This window comes from Dendropsophus ebraccatus, chromosome 12 (genome assembly GCF_027789765.1).
Source record: "Dendropsophus ebraccatus isolate aDenEbr1 chromosome 12, aDenEbr1.pat, whole genome shotgun sequence".
NCBI classification, from domain to species: Eukaryota; Metazoa; Chordata; class Amphibia; order Anura; family Hylidae; genus Dendropsophus; species Dendropsophus ebraccatus.
In genome coordinates, this window is record NC_091465.1 from 15,104,490 (window position 1) to 15,123,083 (window position 18,594).

The window sequence follows — 18,594 nt, forward strand, 5'->3', positions numbered from 1 at the left end:
TGTGCCCCCCTCTCTCCAGTGATATATGTGCCCCTTCTCTCCAGTGATATCTGTGCCCCCTCCTCCAGTGATATCTGTGCCCCCCCTCCTCCAGTGATATCTGTGCCCCCCTCCTCCAGTGATATCTGTGCCCCCCTCCTCCAGTGATATCTGTGCCCCCCTCATCCAGTGATATCTGTGCCCCCCTCCTCCTGTGATATCTGTGCCCCCCTCCCCGGTACCCCCTCCTCTCCCCGGCCATGCTGTCAGTCTGATCGCCCCCCTCCTCCTCCTCCTCCTCCGGTCTCCTCCCCCGGAGCCGCCGCGTTCTGTACCCTCCTCTGGGCTGCCCAGTCTGCAGGCACCGAGTACCCGGGAGCGGTGAGTACCGAGCTGTGTGCAGGGGACCCGGTGCTGGAGCCTGGCACTGCCCGCTCCCCGCTACCTATTGTTCTGCCGGGCGGTGCCAGGACAGCAGCTGTAGCGCCTGGCATCAGTGCTCGGAGCCCGCAGGATGGCATGGCTGCCGGGCGGTGCGGGGGGCGCAGTGCTGCAGACCTCCGTGCCCGGGGTATGATGCCACCTGTAACGGCCCCGACCCGGCCAGATGGCTGGAGATGGGCCCGCAGGATGGCAGGAGATGCCTGTGTGTATGGGCACTGGGTGTATATACTGTATATGTGCACTGGGTGTATATACTGTATATATATGTATGGGTACTGGGTGTATATACTGTGTATGGGCACTGGGTGTATATACTGTATATATGTGTATGGGTACTGGGTGTATATACTGTATATATGTGTATGGGTACTGGGTGTATATACTGTGTATGGGCACTGGGTGTATATACTGTATATATGTGTATGGGTACTGGGTGTATATACTGTATATATGTGTATGAGTACTGGGTGTATATACTGTATATATGTGTATGGGTACTGGGTGTATATACTGTATATATGTGTATGGGTACTGGGTGTATATACTGTATATATGTGTATGGGTACTGGGTGTATATACTGTATATATGTGTATGGGTACTGGGTGTATATACTGTATATATGTGTATGGGTACTGGGTGTATATACTGTATATATGTGTATGGGTACTGGGTGTATATACTATATATATATGTGTATGGGTACTGGGTGTATATACTGTGTATGGGCACTGGATGTATATACTGTATATATGTGTATGGATACTGGGTGTATATACTGTATATATGTATGGGTACTGGGTGTATATATGTGTATGGGTACTGGGTGTATATACTGTATATATGTGTATGGGTACTGGGTGTATATACTGTATATATGTGTATGGGTACTGAGTGTATATACTGTATATATGTGTATGGGTACTGGGTGTATATACTGTATATATATGTATGGGTACTGGGTGTATATACTGTATATATGTGTATGGGTACTGGGTGTATATACTGTGTATGGGAACTGGATGTATATACTGTATATGTGCACTGGGTGTATATACTGTATATATGTGTATGGGTACTGGGTGTATATACTGTATATATGTATGGGTACTGGGTGTATATACTGTATATATGTGTATGGGTCTGTCCAGTGTGTGCAGTGCAGGGCTAGTCTGTCCGGTGGGTGCAGTGCATGGCTAGTCTGTCCGGTGTGTGCAGTGCATGGCTAGTCTGTCCGGTGTGTGCAGTGCAGGGCTAGTCTGTCCGGTGGGTGCAGTGCAGGGCTAGTCTGTCCAGTATGTGCAGTGCAGGGCTAGTCTGTCCAGTGTGTGCAGTGCAGGGCTAGTCTGTCCGGTGTGTGCAGTGCAGGGCTAGTCTGTCCAGTGTGTGCAGTGCAGGGCTAGTCTGTCCAGTGTGTGCAGTGCAGGGCTAGTCTGTCCGGTGTGTGCAGTGCAGGGCTAGTCTGTCCGGTGTGTGCAGTGCAGGGCTAGCCTGTCCGGTGTGTGCAGTGCAGGGCTAGTCTGTCCGGTGTGTGCAGTGCAGGGCTAGTCTGTCCGGTGGGTGCAGTGCAGGGCTAGTCTGTCCAGTGTGTGCAGTGTAGGGCTAGTCTGTCCAGTGTGTGCAGTGCAGGGCTAGTCTGTCCAGTGTGTGTAGTGCAGGGCTAGTCTGTCCAGTGTGTGCAGTGCAGGGCTAGTTTGTCCAGTGTGTGCAGTGCATGGCTAGTCTGTCCAGTGTGTGCAGTGCATGGCTAGTCTGTCCAGTGTGTGCAGTGCAGGGCTAGTCTGTCCAGTGTGTGCAGTGCAGGGCTAGTCTGTCCAGTGTGTGCAGTGTAGGGCTAGTCTGTCCAGTGTGTGCAGTGCAGGGCTAGTCTGTCCAGTGTGTGCAGTGCATGGCTAGTCTGTCCAGTGTGTGCAGTGCATGGCTAGTCTGTCCAGTGTGTGCAGTGTAGGGCTAGTCTGTCCAGTGTGTGCAGTGCAGGGCTAGTCTGTCCAGTGTGTGCAGTGCAGGGCTAGTCTGTCCGATGGGTGCAGTGCAGGGCTAGTCTGTCCGGTGTGCGCAGTGCAGGGCTAGTCTGTCCAGTGTGTGCAGGGCAGGGCTAGTCTGTCCGGTGTGTGCAGTGCAGGGCTAGTCTGTCCGGTGTGTGCAGTGCAGGGCTAGTGTGTCCAGTGTGTGCAGTGCATGGCTAGTCTGTCCAGTGTGTGCAGTGTAGGGCTAGTCTGTCCAGTGTGTGCAGTGCAGGGCTAGTCTGTCCAGTGTGTGCGGTGCATGGCTAGTCTGTCCGATGGGTGCAGTGCAGGGCTAGTCTGTCCAGTGTGTGCAGTGCAGGGCTAGTCTGTCCGGTGTGCGCAGTGCAGGGCTAGTCTGTCCAGTGTGTGCAGTGCAGGGCTAGTCTGTCCAGTGTGTGCAGGGCTAGTCTGTCCGGTGTGTGCAGTGCAGGGCTAGTCTGTCCGGTGTGTGCAGTGCAGGGCTAGTCTGTCCGGTGTGTGCAGTGCAGGGCTAGTCTGTCCGGTGTGTGCAGTGCAGGGCCAGTCTGTCCAGTGTGTGCAGTGCAGGGCTAGTCTGTCCAGTGTGTGCAGTGCAGGGCTAGTCTGTCCAGTGTGTGCAGGGCTAGTCTGTCCGGTGTGTGCAGTGCAGGGCTAGTCTGTCCGGTGTGTGCAGTGCAGGGCTAGTCTGTCCAGTGTGTGCAGTGCAGGGCTAGTCTGTCCAGTGTGTGCAGTGCAGGGCTAGTCTGTCCAGTGTGTGCAGGGCTAGTCTGTCCGGTGTGTGCAGTGCAGGGCTAGTCTGTCCGGTGTGTGCAGTGCAGGGCTAGTCTGTCCGGTGTGTGCAGTGCAGGGCTAGTCTGTCCGGTGGGTGCAGTGCAGGGCTAGTCTGTCCAGTGTGTGCAGTGTAGGGCTAGTCTGTCCGGTGGGTGCAGTGCAGGGCTAGTCTGTCCAGTGTGTGCAGTGTAGGGCTAGTCTGTCCGGTGTGTGCAGTGCATGGCTAGTCTGTCCAGTGTGTGCAGTGTAGGGCTAGTTCATTTTTTAAAGAATCTGTGAGGGATGAAAGGTGGAATCTGATTGGTTGCTAGGGGCGACTGAGCCAGTTCTACTTTACACCATGTTTGATAAATCTCCCCCAATGTATTCAGTATTTGCAGGGTATCCAGTGTGTTCTGTATATGCTGTGTATCCCTTATATGCATTGTATCCAGTGTATTTAGGATATGCAGTATACCCAGTGTATGCAGTGTGTTCAGGATATGCTGTGTATACAGCATATTCTGAATATGCAGCGTTTGCAGTGTATCCAGTGTACCCAGTATATGCAGTGTATTCAGTATATACAGTGTATCCAGTGTATCCAGTATATGCAGTGTATCAAGTATATACAGTGTATCCAGTGTATGCAGTGTATCCAGTATATGCAGTGTATTCAGTATATACAATGTATCCAGTATATGCAGTGTATCCAGTATATGCAGTGTATCCAGTATATACAGTGTATCCAGTGTGTTCACTATATGCAGTGTATCCAGTATATACAGTATATGCAGTGTATTCAATATGTACAGTATATACAGTGTATCCAGTGTGTTCACTATATGTAGTGTATCCAGTGTATTGAGGATATGCGTTGTATTCTCTGTATCTAGGATATGGTATATAATGAGAATAGGACGTGTAGGCAGTGTTCAGTGAGCCCAGTGTATATACAATGGTGGAGTATATGCAGTATATCCAGTGTATAATGAATAATAATATTAATACCAGCAATAATGATGATGATGATGTTCCCTCCGCCCATCCTGTATCCTGCCTGTGACCCCGGGCCTGGCCGTTCTCATGTGGGGGGTGTTGATCAGTATGAGTATCAGTATATTATAATGTCCGGATGATGTCCAGGAACCTATTACTGATCCACCAATATACAGAAGATATGGGGGGGGGGGGGTTTCTGTGTGTAGGTGCGAGGACCACAGAGTGATGTGAGGGACCCCTGAGGAGGGAGAATGAGGATGATAATAGTTTATAGTCGGCGACCACACTGTGACCCAGACATGTCGTAGTATCCATCTCCCATTGACTTACATTATAAAGGAAACAGATTGCTACGTATACAAACAAACATGGAAAAACATGAAACCTAAACGGTGAGAGGTGCAGAGAAGCCAGCGTGAGGCGGGCCCCAGGCTGCACATTCTCCACTCTGGCAGCTACTCCCGGCCTGCAGCTCTCTGCCTGGCAGCGCTGTCTGACAGCTCTCCTATCTCTACCAGCAAGTAGAATCTTCTGCAGGGATTTCCCTTCTATAGAAATGCACTTGGCTGCACTACAACTCTCAGTATACCTGAGATGATGCTGATGCAGGTGCCCACCATGCCCGGTGCAGGGCGAGGGTCACATGTAGGGGTTACATGTATGGCAGCCATATTCTCTCTGTGTTCGGTATCTTCCCTCCCTCCCTGGTCAGCCTGCAGGCACTGTGTCATGTGTGTGCACTGCTGAGATAGCACCGGCCCTCAGCATTATATACGTTACGTAATCAGCAGAATCAGCCATCACCCCCTCCCCCGCATTCTCCTACCATTGGGTGGGGGCTGACATTTCTGATCATTGGCTGTGATCCGGTGACTGATCCCAATAATCTGTGATCCATCATGTAAACCTGTATGTAAACCTATCCCAGGGTATAAATACTATCAGATTTCTTATTGCTCTGATGCATCTCAAACAATAGAGATGGAGAAGCTGATGTGATGGTCCGGGCTAAGGCCTCGTGCACACCACCATGTTCTGTCAGGAATTGCAGATCCATAGTCTTTGGTATTTCCTGACAACAGGCCGTAAATATGGTCCGTAAACCATCAGCAGTGCCTGCAATATTTCCTGGTCTGGAAAGATAAAGAAGAGCCACCAAATGGAAGCTCAAGATGTCTCCTAGCAACACGGAACCTGGAAATCCAGAATTCCGGATGCTCCCATAGACTTCTATGGGCTCACGTGTGCCGCCATTGCAGACAAAAATAGAGCTCATATTCAACCAATCATGCTCTCGGGCTGCGTAGGTCATCAATGGATTGTTATTGCGGACTATTTACTTCATATTCTAATGGATAAACCCCATAATGCTCGTCAGCTTTCATAAAATCCAAAACTTGAATTCACATTTATCATAAAATGGCCGACGCGTTTCGGACTGAAAGGTCCTTAGTCGTGGCTTTTATCCCAGTGAATCAATACAGGAGGATAAGGCATCCGGTCAAGATCAGCATAAGGATGGGAACAGTGCCGAGGAGGAAGCTAAGAGACATTCCTTCATCCACAGCACTATAGGGGACTATCAGCAAGTTAGATACTAGATGCAAGTTAAAAAAGAGATGTACTTACTTGTCCAGGCTCTCCCGGTGTCCTCCGGCTTTGTTCCTGTGGTCCCTGCTCACCACAGCCGCCTTGTTGACTTCTGATCCTGTCTCTGAAGTGACAGGTTGCATAGCCAATCACTGGCTACGACAGTCCCCAAGGCGAAAGTCCCTAGGGAACACAGGAACAAGGCAGCGGGACACCAGGGAGCCGGTACAGGTAAGTATAATCTTTATATATTTTTTTCTTTACCCAAAACATGTCGCCCCGCACCAGTTATCACACCAGTTATGTTCCAAGTCTTTATTACACGAAGTGATAATCTGCCGAATTGGCCTGATTCTGCAGATTATCACTCCGTGTAATGGCTCTCTAACCCCACAAAGTCAACAAGTCTAAAAGGATTTGAGGGGACTTAGGATTCTGGAGCGGGAATAGAGGAGGCTGGAGGGGACAGAAAAGTCTGGAAGGGACAGAAGAGTCTGGAGGGTATAGGGGACAGAGGAGTTTGGAGGAGACAGAAGAGTCTGGAAGGGACAGAAGAGTCTGGAGGGTATAGGGGACAGAGGAGTTTGGAGGAGGGCAGATGGGTCTTGAGAGGGGAAAAGAGGAGCCTGGATGAAGATAGAGGAATCTGGAGAGAACAGGAGTCTGGAAGGTGGGGACTGAATAGTGAGTCTCCCTTTAAGTGTACATTTTTTTAAACCATTGGAAAAATACATAAAGAATTGGTAGCAGAACCGTCTAGCGCATAGAAAGCGTTGCCTGCGCGTCGCTGTTACATCTCTCCATCTTTCCTGTCTTGTTAATCAGGAAACAGATTCTAATGTGTAGAGGTCTATGAGCTGCAGCTAAGAAAACGAAACCAGTCAGGTTCTCAGATCCGGCGTGAAACTTCACAACGGTGAAAACACTTACAGGACTTTCCATTTTACGCCTCAGGAAGTATTGGCGTACATTTCACACCTCACTGCCCCTATATCTACGCAGAGTTTCATAGGGTAAAGTAGTCTGTCTTTCCTAGAAGCCCCCAGTCACCTGATTGTAGAGTGTGCCTCAGAGGTAGTCACAGCTCCGCCCCCTGTATGACATCACTTATATAATAGTAAAATAATGACATTATTATCAGACATGAGACCCACCACCTTATATTACAGAAACAGCTATTCATCTATTACTGCCGACAACCAGCTCCTATATCATGTCTGAGAGGTAGTCACAGCCCCGCCCCCTGTATGACATCACTGATATAGTAATATAATGACATTGTGATCACACGAGATCCACACACTTTATAATACAGGAACAGCTATTCATCTATTCAATGGAGAGAAAAAACAGACATGGCCGCGCGTCCACAATGCTTATGACTGACCATCTGCTTCTCAGCAACATTTACTACTAACATCTGGAGTTAGTTACAATTTGATCATAAGGCATAAGCCCAAACACTACGTCAAGGTTCCTGATAAAGTGTGGCTCCCTAACTTAAAAATGGCGCAGCCCCACGCAGCGACAACCACCGCGCCAACTACTCTGCAGGAGGGAGCAGCCCAGTTGCCTAGCAACCCCATTGCTGACAGACATAGCCCCCCTGACATTGTGAGCAGACATGAGATCCACACACCTTATACTACAGGAACAGCTATTCATCTATTACTGCTGACTACCAGCCTGTATATCATGTCTGAGAGGTAGTCACAGCCCCGCCCCCTGTATGACATCACTAATATAGTAATATAATGACATTGTGATCAGACATATGACCCACACATCTAATACTACAGGAACAGCTATTGATCTCTTAGTGCCGACAACCAGCCTGTATATCATGTCCGAGAGGTAGTCACAGCCCCGCCCCCTGTATAGGCTTAGCTTACATGATATTTGAAGCTTCTTCTGTATATTACTTTCATGTCCCTTTAACCGCCTATACGTTAGAGAACAGGAAGTTTTGGCGGTCCTGGAGGAAACAGACAGTCAGGCAGTAACGCCCTGTAGAGAGCTTCTTTACATTCTGAGCACTTTACATTCTTGGCAAATTTGTCATTTCCTGATGTATCTGGAGAGGTTTATTCTGTACCGTACACCGGCGGGGCGGTCATAGGGCGGCTTTCTATCACCTGAGGCAAGTCATATCCTTGATCCAAATACCCTGACCAGGTTAAAGGGGCTATTTGGCGCCCCCCCCCCCCAGCAGTCACCCCCCATTACCTCCCCCTAACTATGCCCCCGCAGAGGGCGGCTACAGGTGCGACACTGTCACTGTTTCTATTCGTAGTATTATCTCCCAGCATTCCTCAGCCCAGACCTCAGGTCACCTCTATCACTGTTCAGCCTGATCTGCCTGGTTCATGAATAGAATGTCAGGGCTGCAGTGAGGACTGACACGCAGTTGTTACAGCATAAGAGAAGAACAAAGGGAGACGTGTACCATGTTATTACAGGTGTGTAGGTATAACATATTACTGGTGACTGGCCCTGTGGACAGTGTATGGACGATGTTTGCACTGATCAGCATGGACAGCTCCTCGCTGACTATTCTACCAATATCATTGGTATCATTGTCCTATGTCTTGGCTGGAGCTTCCGCTTATCAGTCGCCCCAGTTTACCTGACTCATTGCAGCCATTGATAATCACAATACAAACGCAGATATCACCGCCCGCCGCCCTTATCTTATCTCCGCAGTCATGAAATGCAGCGCAGCATCCGGCCAGATTCCTGCCATGGCGGCCGGCTGACATTAGATTTTAGTATGCTAGGGGGGTTTGGGGATTTTCTTACAAATTTTTTATGATAATTTTTATTTTAATGAAAAAAAATAAATGGATAAAAAAACATGCAATTGTGTGCATCTATTTGGATCAATTTTTCCATTGACTTCCATTACAAAGAAAAACGTTGTCCACATTTTGTGGACGTTAAAGGTAACCATTTAAGGGTATGTGCACACTGAGGAAAAGGCGAGGAATTCAGCTTGAAATTCAGCTTGAAATTCCTCCTGTAAAATATGTACAGAGCAAAGTCCCATTGTGTTCAATGGGTTTTCTGCTCTGTTGTTCACACTGCAGAATTTTCTGCTGTAGATCTGCTAGAGGAATCCTATAGAAGTCAATGGGGGGCTTAAATTCTGCTTGAATTCTGCCTGAAAACTTTCTGCTTCAATTCCTCGAGAATTGCTCAGTGTGCATATACCCTTAAGGGCGGAATTCCGTCAGCTGTCCGCCCGCACATCTGGGCGCCTTTCCTGACGGCCCCATAGACACCATTCTATGGGGCGGCGTATTCCGCTATACGCTGAAAGAAGTGTCATGTCACTTTTAGCGTATCGCGGAATACGCCCGCCCATAGAATGGTGTCTATGGAGCCGGCGGAAAAGCGCGTGCCCGTGCGGGCAGACAGCTGACGGAATTCCGCGGACATTGTCCACGAGAATTCCGTAGTGTGAACCCGCCCTAAGGGTGGGTTCACACTGAGGAATTGAAGCAGAAAGTTTTCAGGCAGAATTCAAGCAGAATTTAAGCCCCCCATTGACTTCTATAGGGTTCCTCTAGCAGATCTACAGCTGAAAATTCTGCTTGGAAATTCTGCAGTGTGGACAACAGAGCAGAAAACCCATTGAACACAATGGGACTTTGCTCTGTACATATTTTACGGGAGGAATTTCAAGCTGAATTCCTCGCCTTTTCCTCAGTGTGCACATAGCCTATGGGCGGCTTCACACTATGGAATTCTCGCGGACAATGTGCGCGGAATTCCGTCAGCTGTCCGCCTGCACGGGCACGCGCTTTTCCGCCGGGTCCAGACACCATTCTATGGGCCGGTGTATTCCGCGATCCGCTGAAAGAAGTGACATGACACTTCTTTCGGCGTATAGCGGAATACGCCGGCCCATAGAATGGTGTCTATGGGGCCGGCAGAAAGGCGCCCAGATGTGCGGGCGGACAGCTGACGGAATTCCGCGGACATTGTCCGCGCAAATTCTGTAGTGTGAACCCGCCCTAAGAATGGATACATTAAATGCACTGCAAAAATGTTTTTTGCAGTCCATGTTTTCATCCATTTTTTTGTATTGGTGTGCATCCTTTTTTCCGTTGACTTCCATTATAAAAAATAAAAGGCTCAAAAACCGGATCAAAATGCACCTGGTTTTTTAACACACACGAAAATGTGGTTGAACACGTTTTTGTGTACGCAAAAAAAAAGGATGCGTTTTGAACCGTTATTTGATCCTTTTACTTATTATGAAAGTCGATGGGAAAACAGGTCAAAACAGATGCACACAAATGCATCAGTTTTTTATCCATTTTTTGCATAAAACGGATGAAAAAAATGGACTGCAAAAACCCAGTGTGAACCCAGCCTTATTAGAATTATTTTTCTGCAAAACAGCACCACTTTTGCCCATAGGCTATTCCTGGTATTGCACTTCATCCCCATTCTATCAAATGAGACCGAGCTGCTATACCAGTCAAGTGTGGCGCTGTTTCTGGGGTGAAAAACCCCAGACCCTCTCCCAATGCAAATGGAGGGCCAAAGGTTCCCCAACAGAAGAACTGGAAGTTTGGTTGGATGAGTGGGCATGATGGGAGTTGTGGTTGTTGCAGAAGAAACATAGAATGAGTTGTCAGTACTTGTAGTAGGAGAGTTTGGCGTTTGACGCTTTCTCCCTGTAAACAGATGATTTCATATTCTCGCTCAGATCCCGGCAGGCGGCAGGCTGGGCGCTGTCCTGATCTGGCTGCCGCTTCCACCTGCCGCTGCCGTGCCTATCACTTTGTCTTTTTAATCCTTCAACTTCTGGAAACTTTTACAGCTGGAAACGTCTTTCATGTCACATAAAAGGCTCGAAGGCGGCCGATCTGGGGATCTTTTTTTTTTTTTTTCTGTGTTCTTTATAGAACCTGGCCGAGGTTCAGGCACAAATCTGAAATAGACATAAAAACTATCGGATACGGTAATAACAGGCGCCGCTTCCTGGCAGGCGGCACAAAGATAAGTAAGAAAGTGACCGTATCATAAAATATCGCCATAAACATGGCTGGGGGGAGAATGGTGGATGCCCATAGCATCGTTTCTCTTACACAGTCATGTTTTCCCAGTTGTTTGTCCACTAGGTGGCAGTAGTTTACAAATCTGATGAGCACTGGTCATACCCTGTGATGATGCTGTCAGTGCAGTTTTGGATGAGTCTATGGGGGTCCCTCTTCACCCCTGTTTTTTTGGGGTGGGATCTGGTTCTTTGCACTGTTATAACCGCTCTCAGCACTGGGACCTGATGTACTGGGATCAGCACCAGCAGCCGGAGCTGTTCCTTGCACGGAGCCTCCATTCTCCTTGGTTGACTCCAGCACAGTGTGTGGTGACCGCAGCTCTGGAGATGACATCATGCACATCTGGATGACATGACACAGGGAGGGCCCGGACAGATTGCCAGCATTGATCTGAGTGCTGGGAGCCCGCTGTTATACGACGACCGTGCAGTAAAAGGAGCAGCTACCTGCACCCTCAGAGGATGCCCTAAAATGCGGAGGAGCGCCCCCTCCTGTGTGATCCTATTGTGCAGTGTCCTCCAGTTCTCGGGGGCAGCTGCAGTGTAAAGCATGGCTGGCTTTACATTGCCTTATTTTTTCGGAAAAATGGCAATAAAAACTAACGGTTCTATTACACAAAGCGATTAGCGGCCATGTTTGGCCAATTAGCGGCCATTACGGCTGATAATTGCTTTGTGTAATAATAGGCAACGATCAGCTGACTTGCATGATGTCGGCTGTTCGTTGTCTTTTATTGTCTCTCATAATTTTAAAAGACCAATGATCCGGATAGCAACGATCTGCTGCCGTCGGCCAGAGTAATAGGAGCGGCTGCCGCCGGTACGTTCTATGTGCTGCCTGGACAATTTAACGATCAACCGAAAAGCCCCTCCACAGCTCCCCTCCCCGTGCTCTTACCCGCAAGGAACGAGCGGTGAACCTTACTGCGACCTGTGTGTTGGGTCTCATTTAACCCCTTCCTTCTGGAGCGGGCACATTCAGGTTGACATTTTGACCTGAACAGTCCATATTCGGGAAAAAACGTGACCGAAAAAAACGCCCAAATTAAAAAAGTTTAATTCACACAAGTCAAAAGCTCCACAAAATAACGCAAAAAAACAAACAAAAATAAAACAAAACGCCAAACAAGAAGGATGTGTGAGGGCACCCTGATTCTGATTGTGGTTTCATCCAGGGATCTGCTATTCTGTTTCTTCTGGGTATGCTGAGACTTGTAGTGTCACCGCAGCTGCATATCCATAGGTTAGACAGTATATTTACAAGCCAGAGTGACGGCCACCATTATAGTGCAGGTGTTTATATGTGGTGGAGCATCTCCTCCTCCATGGCCGGTTGGTGACATATTCACTTCTCCTGTATACACAGCGCCTCTGTATCTTCCCATCCTCTTCCTCTATTGCTTCTTAAGGCTCAGCTGATAACTGTTATCCATTTTCTTCTTCCCTTCTGGAATTTCCTTCCACGGCCGAGCGCAGCCTGATGTTGTTCTCTCAGGAAGTCAGACAATGGAACGTGTTTCCAGGCCTGGTGATGGTCTTCACACCCGGAGGGCAGATGATGGGGCTCAGCAGTGTGATATATGGGATCTGGCGCCATGTGGCGGATAGATGGGATGGTGGGGGTTATTGTTCTGATTCTGAATTATACAGAGCAGAGGTCGATTAGAAATACAGGCTCCTTTATTATCTCTTCTATTGGATCATTATTTTGTAGAGCTGTAAGATTTTCCAGGGTGGGACGGCCAGCTTAAAGGGAGACAAAAGCAGCCATACACTTCAGAGTGTTATCAGCCAAATATCCTACAGCCAACTTTCAAGACCCCGCATGCACTTTCACACCCAACTGAGCGTGCGTTTTGAATGGGGAAATGGGAATAAGCTCCTGCCAGACTCCTCTGTTCCCCTAAATTCCTCTGCCCCTTCCAGACTCCTCTGTCCCCTCCAGACCCCTCTGTTTCCCTCCAGACCCCTCTGTTTCCCTCTAGATTCCTCTGCCTCTTCCAGGCTGCTCTTTTTCCCTCCAGACCCCTCTGTTTCCCTCTAGATTCCTCTGCCTCTTCCAGACTCCTCTGTTTCCCTTTAGATGCCTCTGCCTCTTTCAGGTTCCTCTTTTCCCCTCCAGACTCCTCTGTTTCCCTCTAGATGCCTCTGCCTCTTCCAGGTTCCTCTTTTCCCCTCCAGACTCCTCTGTTTCCCTCTAGATGCACCTGTCTCTTCCAGGCTCCTCTGTTTCCCTCTAAATGCCTCTGCCTCTTCCAGGTTCCTCTTTTCCCCTCCAGACTCCTCTGTTTCCCTCTAGATGCCTCTACCTCTTCCAGGTTCCTCTTTTCTACTCCAGACTCCTCTGTTTCCCTCTAGATGCCTCTGCCTCTTCCAGACTCCTCTGTCTCCCTCTAGATGCCTCTGCCTCTTCCAGACTCCTCTGTTTCCCTCTAGATGCCTCTGCCTCTTCCAAGTTTCTCTTTTTCCCTCCAGACTCCTCTGTTTCACTCTAGATGCCTCTGCCTTTTCCAGATTCCTCTGTTCGCTTCAGACTTTTCTGTTCCTTCCAGACACCTTTGCCCCCCTCCCAATTCCCTCTTCCCCCTCCACAGTCCTTTCCTCCTTCAGTCTTCACTGCCCCCTCCAGAATAGGCTTCCAGGCTGCTCTTTTCCCCTCCAGACTCCTCTGTTTCCCTCTAGATGCCTCTGCCTCTTCCAGACTCCTCTGTTTCCCTTTAGATGCCTCTGCCTCTTCCAGGTTCCTCTTTTTCCCTCCAGACTCCTCTGTTTCCCTCTAGATGCCTCTGCCTCTTCCAGACTCCTCTGTTTCCCTCTAGATGCCTCTGCCTCTTCCAGGTTCCTCTTTTCCCCTCCAGACTCCTCTGTTTCCCTCTAGATGCCTCTACCTCTTCCAGGTTCCTCTTTTCTCCTCCAGACTCCTCTGTTTCCCTATAGATGCACCTGTCTCTTCCAGGCTCCTCTGTTTCCCTCTAAATGCCTCTGCCTCTTCCAGGTTCCTCTTTTCCCCTCCAGACTCCTCTGTTTCCCTCTAGATGCCTCTACCTCTTCCAGGTTCCTCTTTTCTCCTCCAGACTCCTCTGTTTCCCTCTAGATGCGCCTGTCTCTTCCAGACTCCTCTGTTTCCCTCTAGATGCCTCTGCCTCTTCCAGACTCCTCTGTCTCCCTCTAGATGCCTCTGCCTCTTCCAAGTTTCTCTTTTCCCCTCCAGACTCCTCTGTTTCCCTCTAGATGCCTCTGCCTCTTCCAGATTCCTCTGTTCGCTTCAGACTTTTCTGTTCCTTCCAGACCCCTTTGCCCCCCTCCCAATTCCCTCTTCCCCCTCCACAGTCCTTTCCTCCTCCAGTCTTCACTGCCCCCTCCAGAATAGTCTCCATTGAGGCTCCTGTGTCCCCTGTAGCTTCCTCTGTCCTCTTTCTGTTACCTGTAGACTTCTACCTCCCCTTAAGACTTCTTCATGTCTTTTCAGACTCCTCTATCGCCCTTCAGACTCTTCTGTCACCCCTACACTCCTCTGGCAGCAGCAGCATGTCTCTTATATAAAAAATATATAATGTGGAAATCCAGTTGCGCCATCCTTCTCTCCCCTGATATCAGCTGTAGGGGAAGAGCTGGGAGGCCCCATTTACCTCAGAGGGTTGACCAGTCCAGTTTAATTGGTGGACATTAGAGATGAGCGAACCTCGAGCATGCTAGAGTCCATCTGAACCCGATCATTCGGCATTTGAGTTGGATAATGCTCTAAGGTTGTCTGGAAACCTTCGCTCATCTCTAGTGGACATCAATCTAATGTATATAGCCAGGTACAGTAGTGTCTTATTTGCTCTGCTGGTTAATCCAAGCCATTGTTCCCAGTAATCAGGCTGACTGTAAAGGATTACAGAATACTCCCATGATCTCTGTCCAGAGACATTAACAATATGTGTCTAATGTGTGACTATGTGACTAATAACAGCCGCTCCCCTTCACATATTTATATAAGAACAAATGGCAAAAATTGTAGTTTTTTACTTGACCACCAGAGGTCAGCAGCACTAACATGGACTCTTTAGCATCTCATTTTATGTCCTGCTGTGAAACTAGTTGTCCTCTCATTATGACTAAAGCCCCTATTTCACAGAAGGAGCAAACGAGCGTTCTCAGCGTTCCCCGCTCGCTGCCACCGCTATTCAAAGCGGCAGCAGCGAGCGGGTGAGTGCGGGAGGGGCGGCGGGGAGCTGCGGGGGGGCTGCCCGGGGGATCGCTGATCGTCCGGGCAGCCCATAGCATACAGCAGAGTCTGCTGCCGATGCTCCTATTCAACGGAGCGAGGGCAGATCGCTGCTGTATCAGTCGCTTGTTTCTCAACATGTTGAAAAACAAGCGACTGCAACGATCAGCCGACATGAACGATATTGGCTGATCGTTGCACTCTATTCCACGGGACGATTATCGTCCGTAGCGTCCGATATCGGCCGAATACGGACGATAATCGTTCCGGGGAATAGGGCCTTAAAGATTGAAACTTGATAAGAGGATTTTCACTTACAAAAGTATGGAAGGACTGGGGAAGCAAAAACACCCTTATAGTCCAAAGCTTTTAATGGTGGAAATGGTTGTCGATCGCAGAAAGAAATTAACCATAGTGATAGAAAATTATACTCACCTGCAGCAGCCATACCAATGTGTACTGGTCCCCGATGCTCATCTCTGGTTCCCGTGATGAGTTGACCCCGTAAGAACTGCTGGTTAGCCAATGACTGGGCACAGTGGTGACCTGTATCAGCCAGTGATTGGCTGAACGGGGTCAGAATGTCACAGTAATCAGGTAGCAGTGCTGAACAATGAAGACGTCAGTACGGCAGCTTTGGGGAATCAGGACAGGTGAGTTTATGAGCATATTTTTCTATTACCCTTAAGGCCCTATTACACAAAACGATTATGTGCCTTACTTGGCTGATTACTGGCTATTCAGGACGATAATCGTTTTGTATTATAGGACATATTAAAAGGCCACAATCAGCTGACAGGCAGATCATGTCAGTGATGGTCTGCTGCTAGTCACTCCGTGCAATAGGAGCGTAGTCAGCAGTGAGTGAATGAAGGAGAAGTGAGTGCTAAACTGACAGGTTGGCACTCGCTTCCCCCTCATTATCATGCCATTTAATATGACCTCTGTTTTAATTATTTTATGGGGCTGAACAATCCCTTTAAGCTAAACATACATATAAGGTCTGTTGACTGAACAAGCATTTGGCTTCTAGCGATCACTTCTTATCGCTCCATACACATACCTGTTTGGCTCACCCAATTATTCATGTTTCCTCAATAGGGAGAGGATAAGAGAGAGGGGGTCTTCCGCCCCCTTCAGACCCCACTGTTCTCCTCCTCCTGCTATAGCGATCACTGTATGCATTGTAGGGACTGGCTTTATACATATACCTTTGAGAAAGAGGGTCATTTTACAGTGTTCGAACTTTAAGAATGCTTTAAGGATTCAGAACCATTAAATAACATCTTTGCCCCAATGTAGACCCCATGGCGGTCCCTTATATATGCAAACACTTTTGCTCGTGACCCTATCAGGAGCCGCATACACAGAACCGGCCTCATTCCCTCTCTTTCCATCTTTAGAGTGGTGTTGGATACACAAAAAGTAGCCATCTTGGTGCCCGCAGCGTGCAGCACTGCCATTTCTAGGGAAGCCTGTACGGTTTTCATCTGCTGGAATCAACCCAGAGCGTGAAAGTCTTGTTTACGAAACGAGAAAACGTCTTTAGATTTTTATCTAAGATTTTCTCAAGAATTGTTTAAATAACCACACCCAAGTAGGAGAGAAGATGGCGACCTCCTTCCACCCCAGCCATGGGACCTTGTGATTCTGAAACTCCAAAATCTTAAAGGGATTAACCAGTTGTTATTTCTCAGTTCTATTGCTGTCAATAGAGCCCAGCTGTAATACCACACACCACCTGAGGATAGTTGTGGCCCTGTTTTTGGAAGAAAGCAAACTTTTTTTTATTTATTTATTTATATGCTGGATAAGTAGCTTTAAGCTTTAAGCCACCAGAATTGTCTACCTTGAATGGGTAGTTAGATTGGCAGTCACCCTATGCCCTATGACAAATTTATATATGTGTTCCTTAAAGGGTTATTCCCATCTCAACTAATATAATTATACTTTTTGGAATCATCAAGGGAAATATTTTAGCAAATACTAGCATTAAGAAAACTGGTATGCTGCTCTTTTCCTCCTTTTTAGGTCGCTGACCACCACTCTGCTCTAAAAGCAGTGGTTCGGTTGATAAATGCGTATATATATATATATATATATATATATATATATATATATATACATATATATATATATATATATAATCTCAATACATCTGCATTCTACTATACATACACCAGCCATTCCACTGCTTTTAGAGCAGAGTGGTGGTCGGTAACTTGGACAAAGAGCTGTCAACTCTGGGAGGGAAATAGCAGCATATCAGGAGGAGGACACAAGTTTGCTAAATTAATGAGATGAGAATACCCCTTTAGGCTATGTTCACACTACGTAAAAGTACGGCCGTTGTTGCAATCGGCAACAACAGCCATACTTTGTACGCCTGTGAACACTGCCTGTTCTTCTATGGGATCCCAGCCAGAGCGTATACACATCATATGCGCTCCGACCGGGATCCCATGCGGACCCGCAAATAACTGACATGTCAGTTTTCTGCGGCCGCAATTTAGTGAATTGCGGCCGCAGAAACACCTGTCAGTCCACACAGTGAAGCGAGCGGCTCCGGAACGGCCGGTCCTATACGTAGTGTGAACATAGCCTTAAAGAGCAATTCCATCTATTTTATGTTAACAACTAGATGGCACGGTTCATTGAGTGTGAGTGACATCTGGGCAGCGAAATCTTCACAGTCCAGGCATAAGAATTCTCTTTGGCACCATTTTCAGCATTTCTCAAGTTTCTTGTTATTATTCAGATGAGACAAGAAACTTGGACATCTTATATTCCAGTCACATCCAGAGCTGCATGCATAATTCTGCTGGGTTCTTACAGCCCCCTGCTGGTTGGGTGTCTGTATAGCACCTAGTCTGCAAGTTTTTAGGTTAGGGATGAGGAATCTTCGGCCCTCCAGCTGTTGCAAAAATACAATTCCCATCATACCTGGACAGCCAAAGCTTTAGCTTTGGCTGTCCAGGCATGGTGGGAATTGTAGTTTTGTAGTTCCTCATCCCTGATAGAATAATAAAAAGTAGTACAGAGAAAGTAGTAGTGCTGAACGTTATTATAGGATCTTAGCTAAGATGTTGCGGTAGGACTGTCATCGCAGCTCTGACTGACTCCGAGCAGAATTGTGAACACAGCTCCGGATGTAACCAGAGAATAACACATGAGATACTGAAAGATCAGCACAGGACATGTGAAGGGTTTGCTTTAAATATTTCCTCCTGAATGTGCAGAATATGAATCTAATTATCTGTAATCGGCAGCAGATTATGGCGATGGAGTTTATAGAGCAGATTTCTCTAAATGGAACAAATCTTGTGGCGTAGAAAGAACCAAGGAGCTAATTCATTCTGCATGGAAGTTCATTTCTCCTGTCAGGAATAAAAGAAGAAAGAAAAACTTCTCTTCAGAATTAGTCATTTCCTTCTTGAAATAATATGGTTTATATTAATAACCCCAAACTCTGGGGAGAGCGAGGCTGAAAACGCTCAATTATCTTTATGTACCCCTCCCCCAAAATGGGCAATGCAACGTTGTATTTGTATAATACTGTCCCCTATGG

The 18,594-nt window shown here is 47.8% G+C and overlaps 1 long non-coding RNA gene across 1 annotated transcript in view; it reads left to right on the plus strand.

Moving 5' to 3' along the window:
• The first annotated feature begins 286 nt into the window (after positions 1–286).
• LOC138769793 (uncharacterized) overlaps positions 287–18,594 on the plus strand; it is a 59,545-nt gene continuing 41,237 nt past the window's right edge. The window contains exon 1 of the long non-coding RNA XR_011359308.1: positions 287–360. This is a non-coding gene — a long non-coding RNA (uncharacterized lncRNA). The remainder of the gene's footprint in view (positions 361–18,594) is intronic.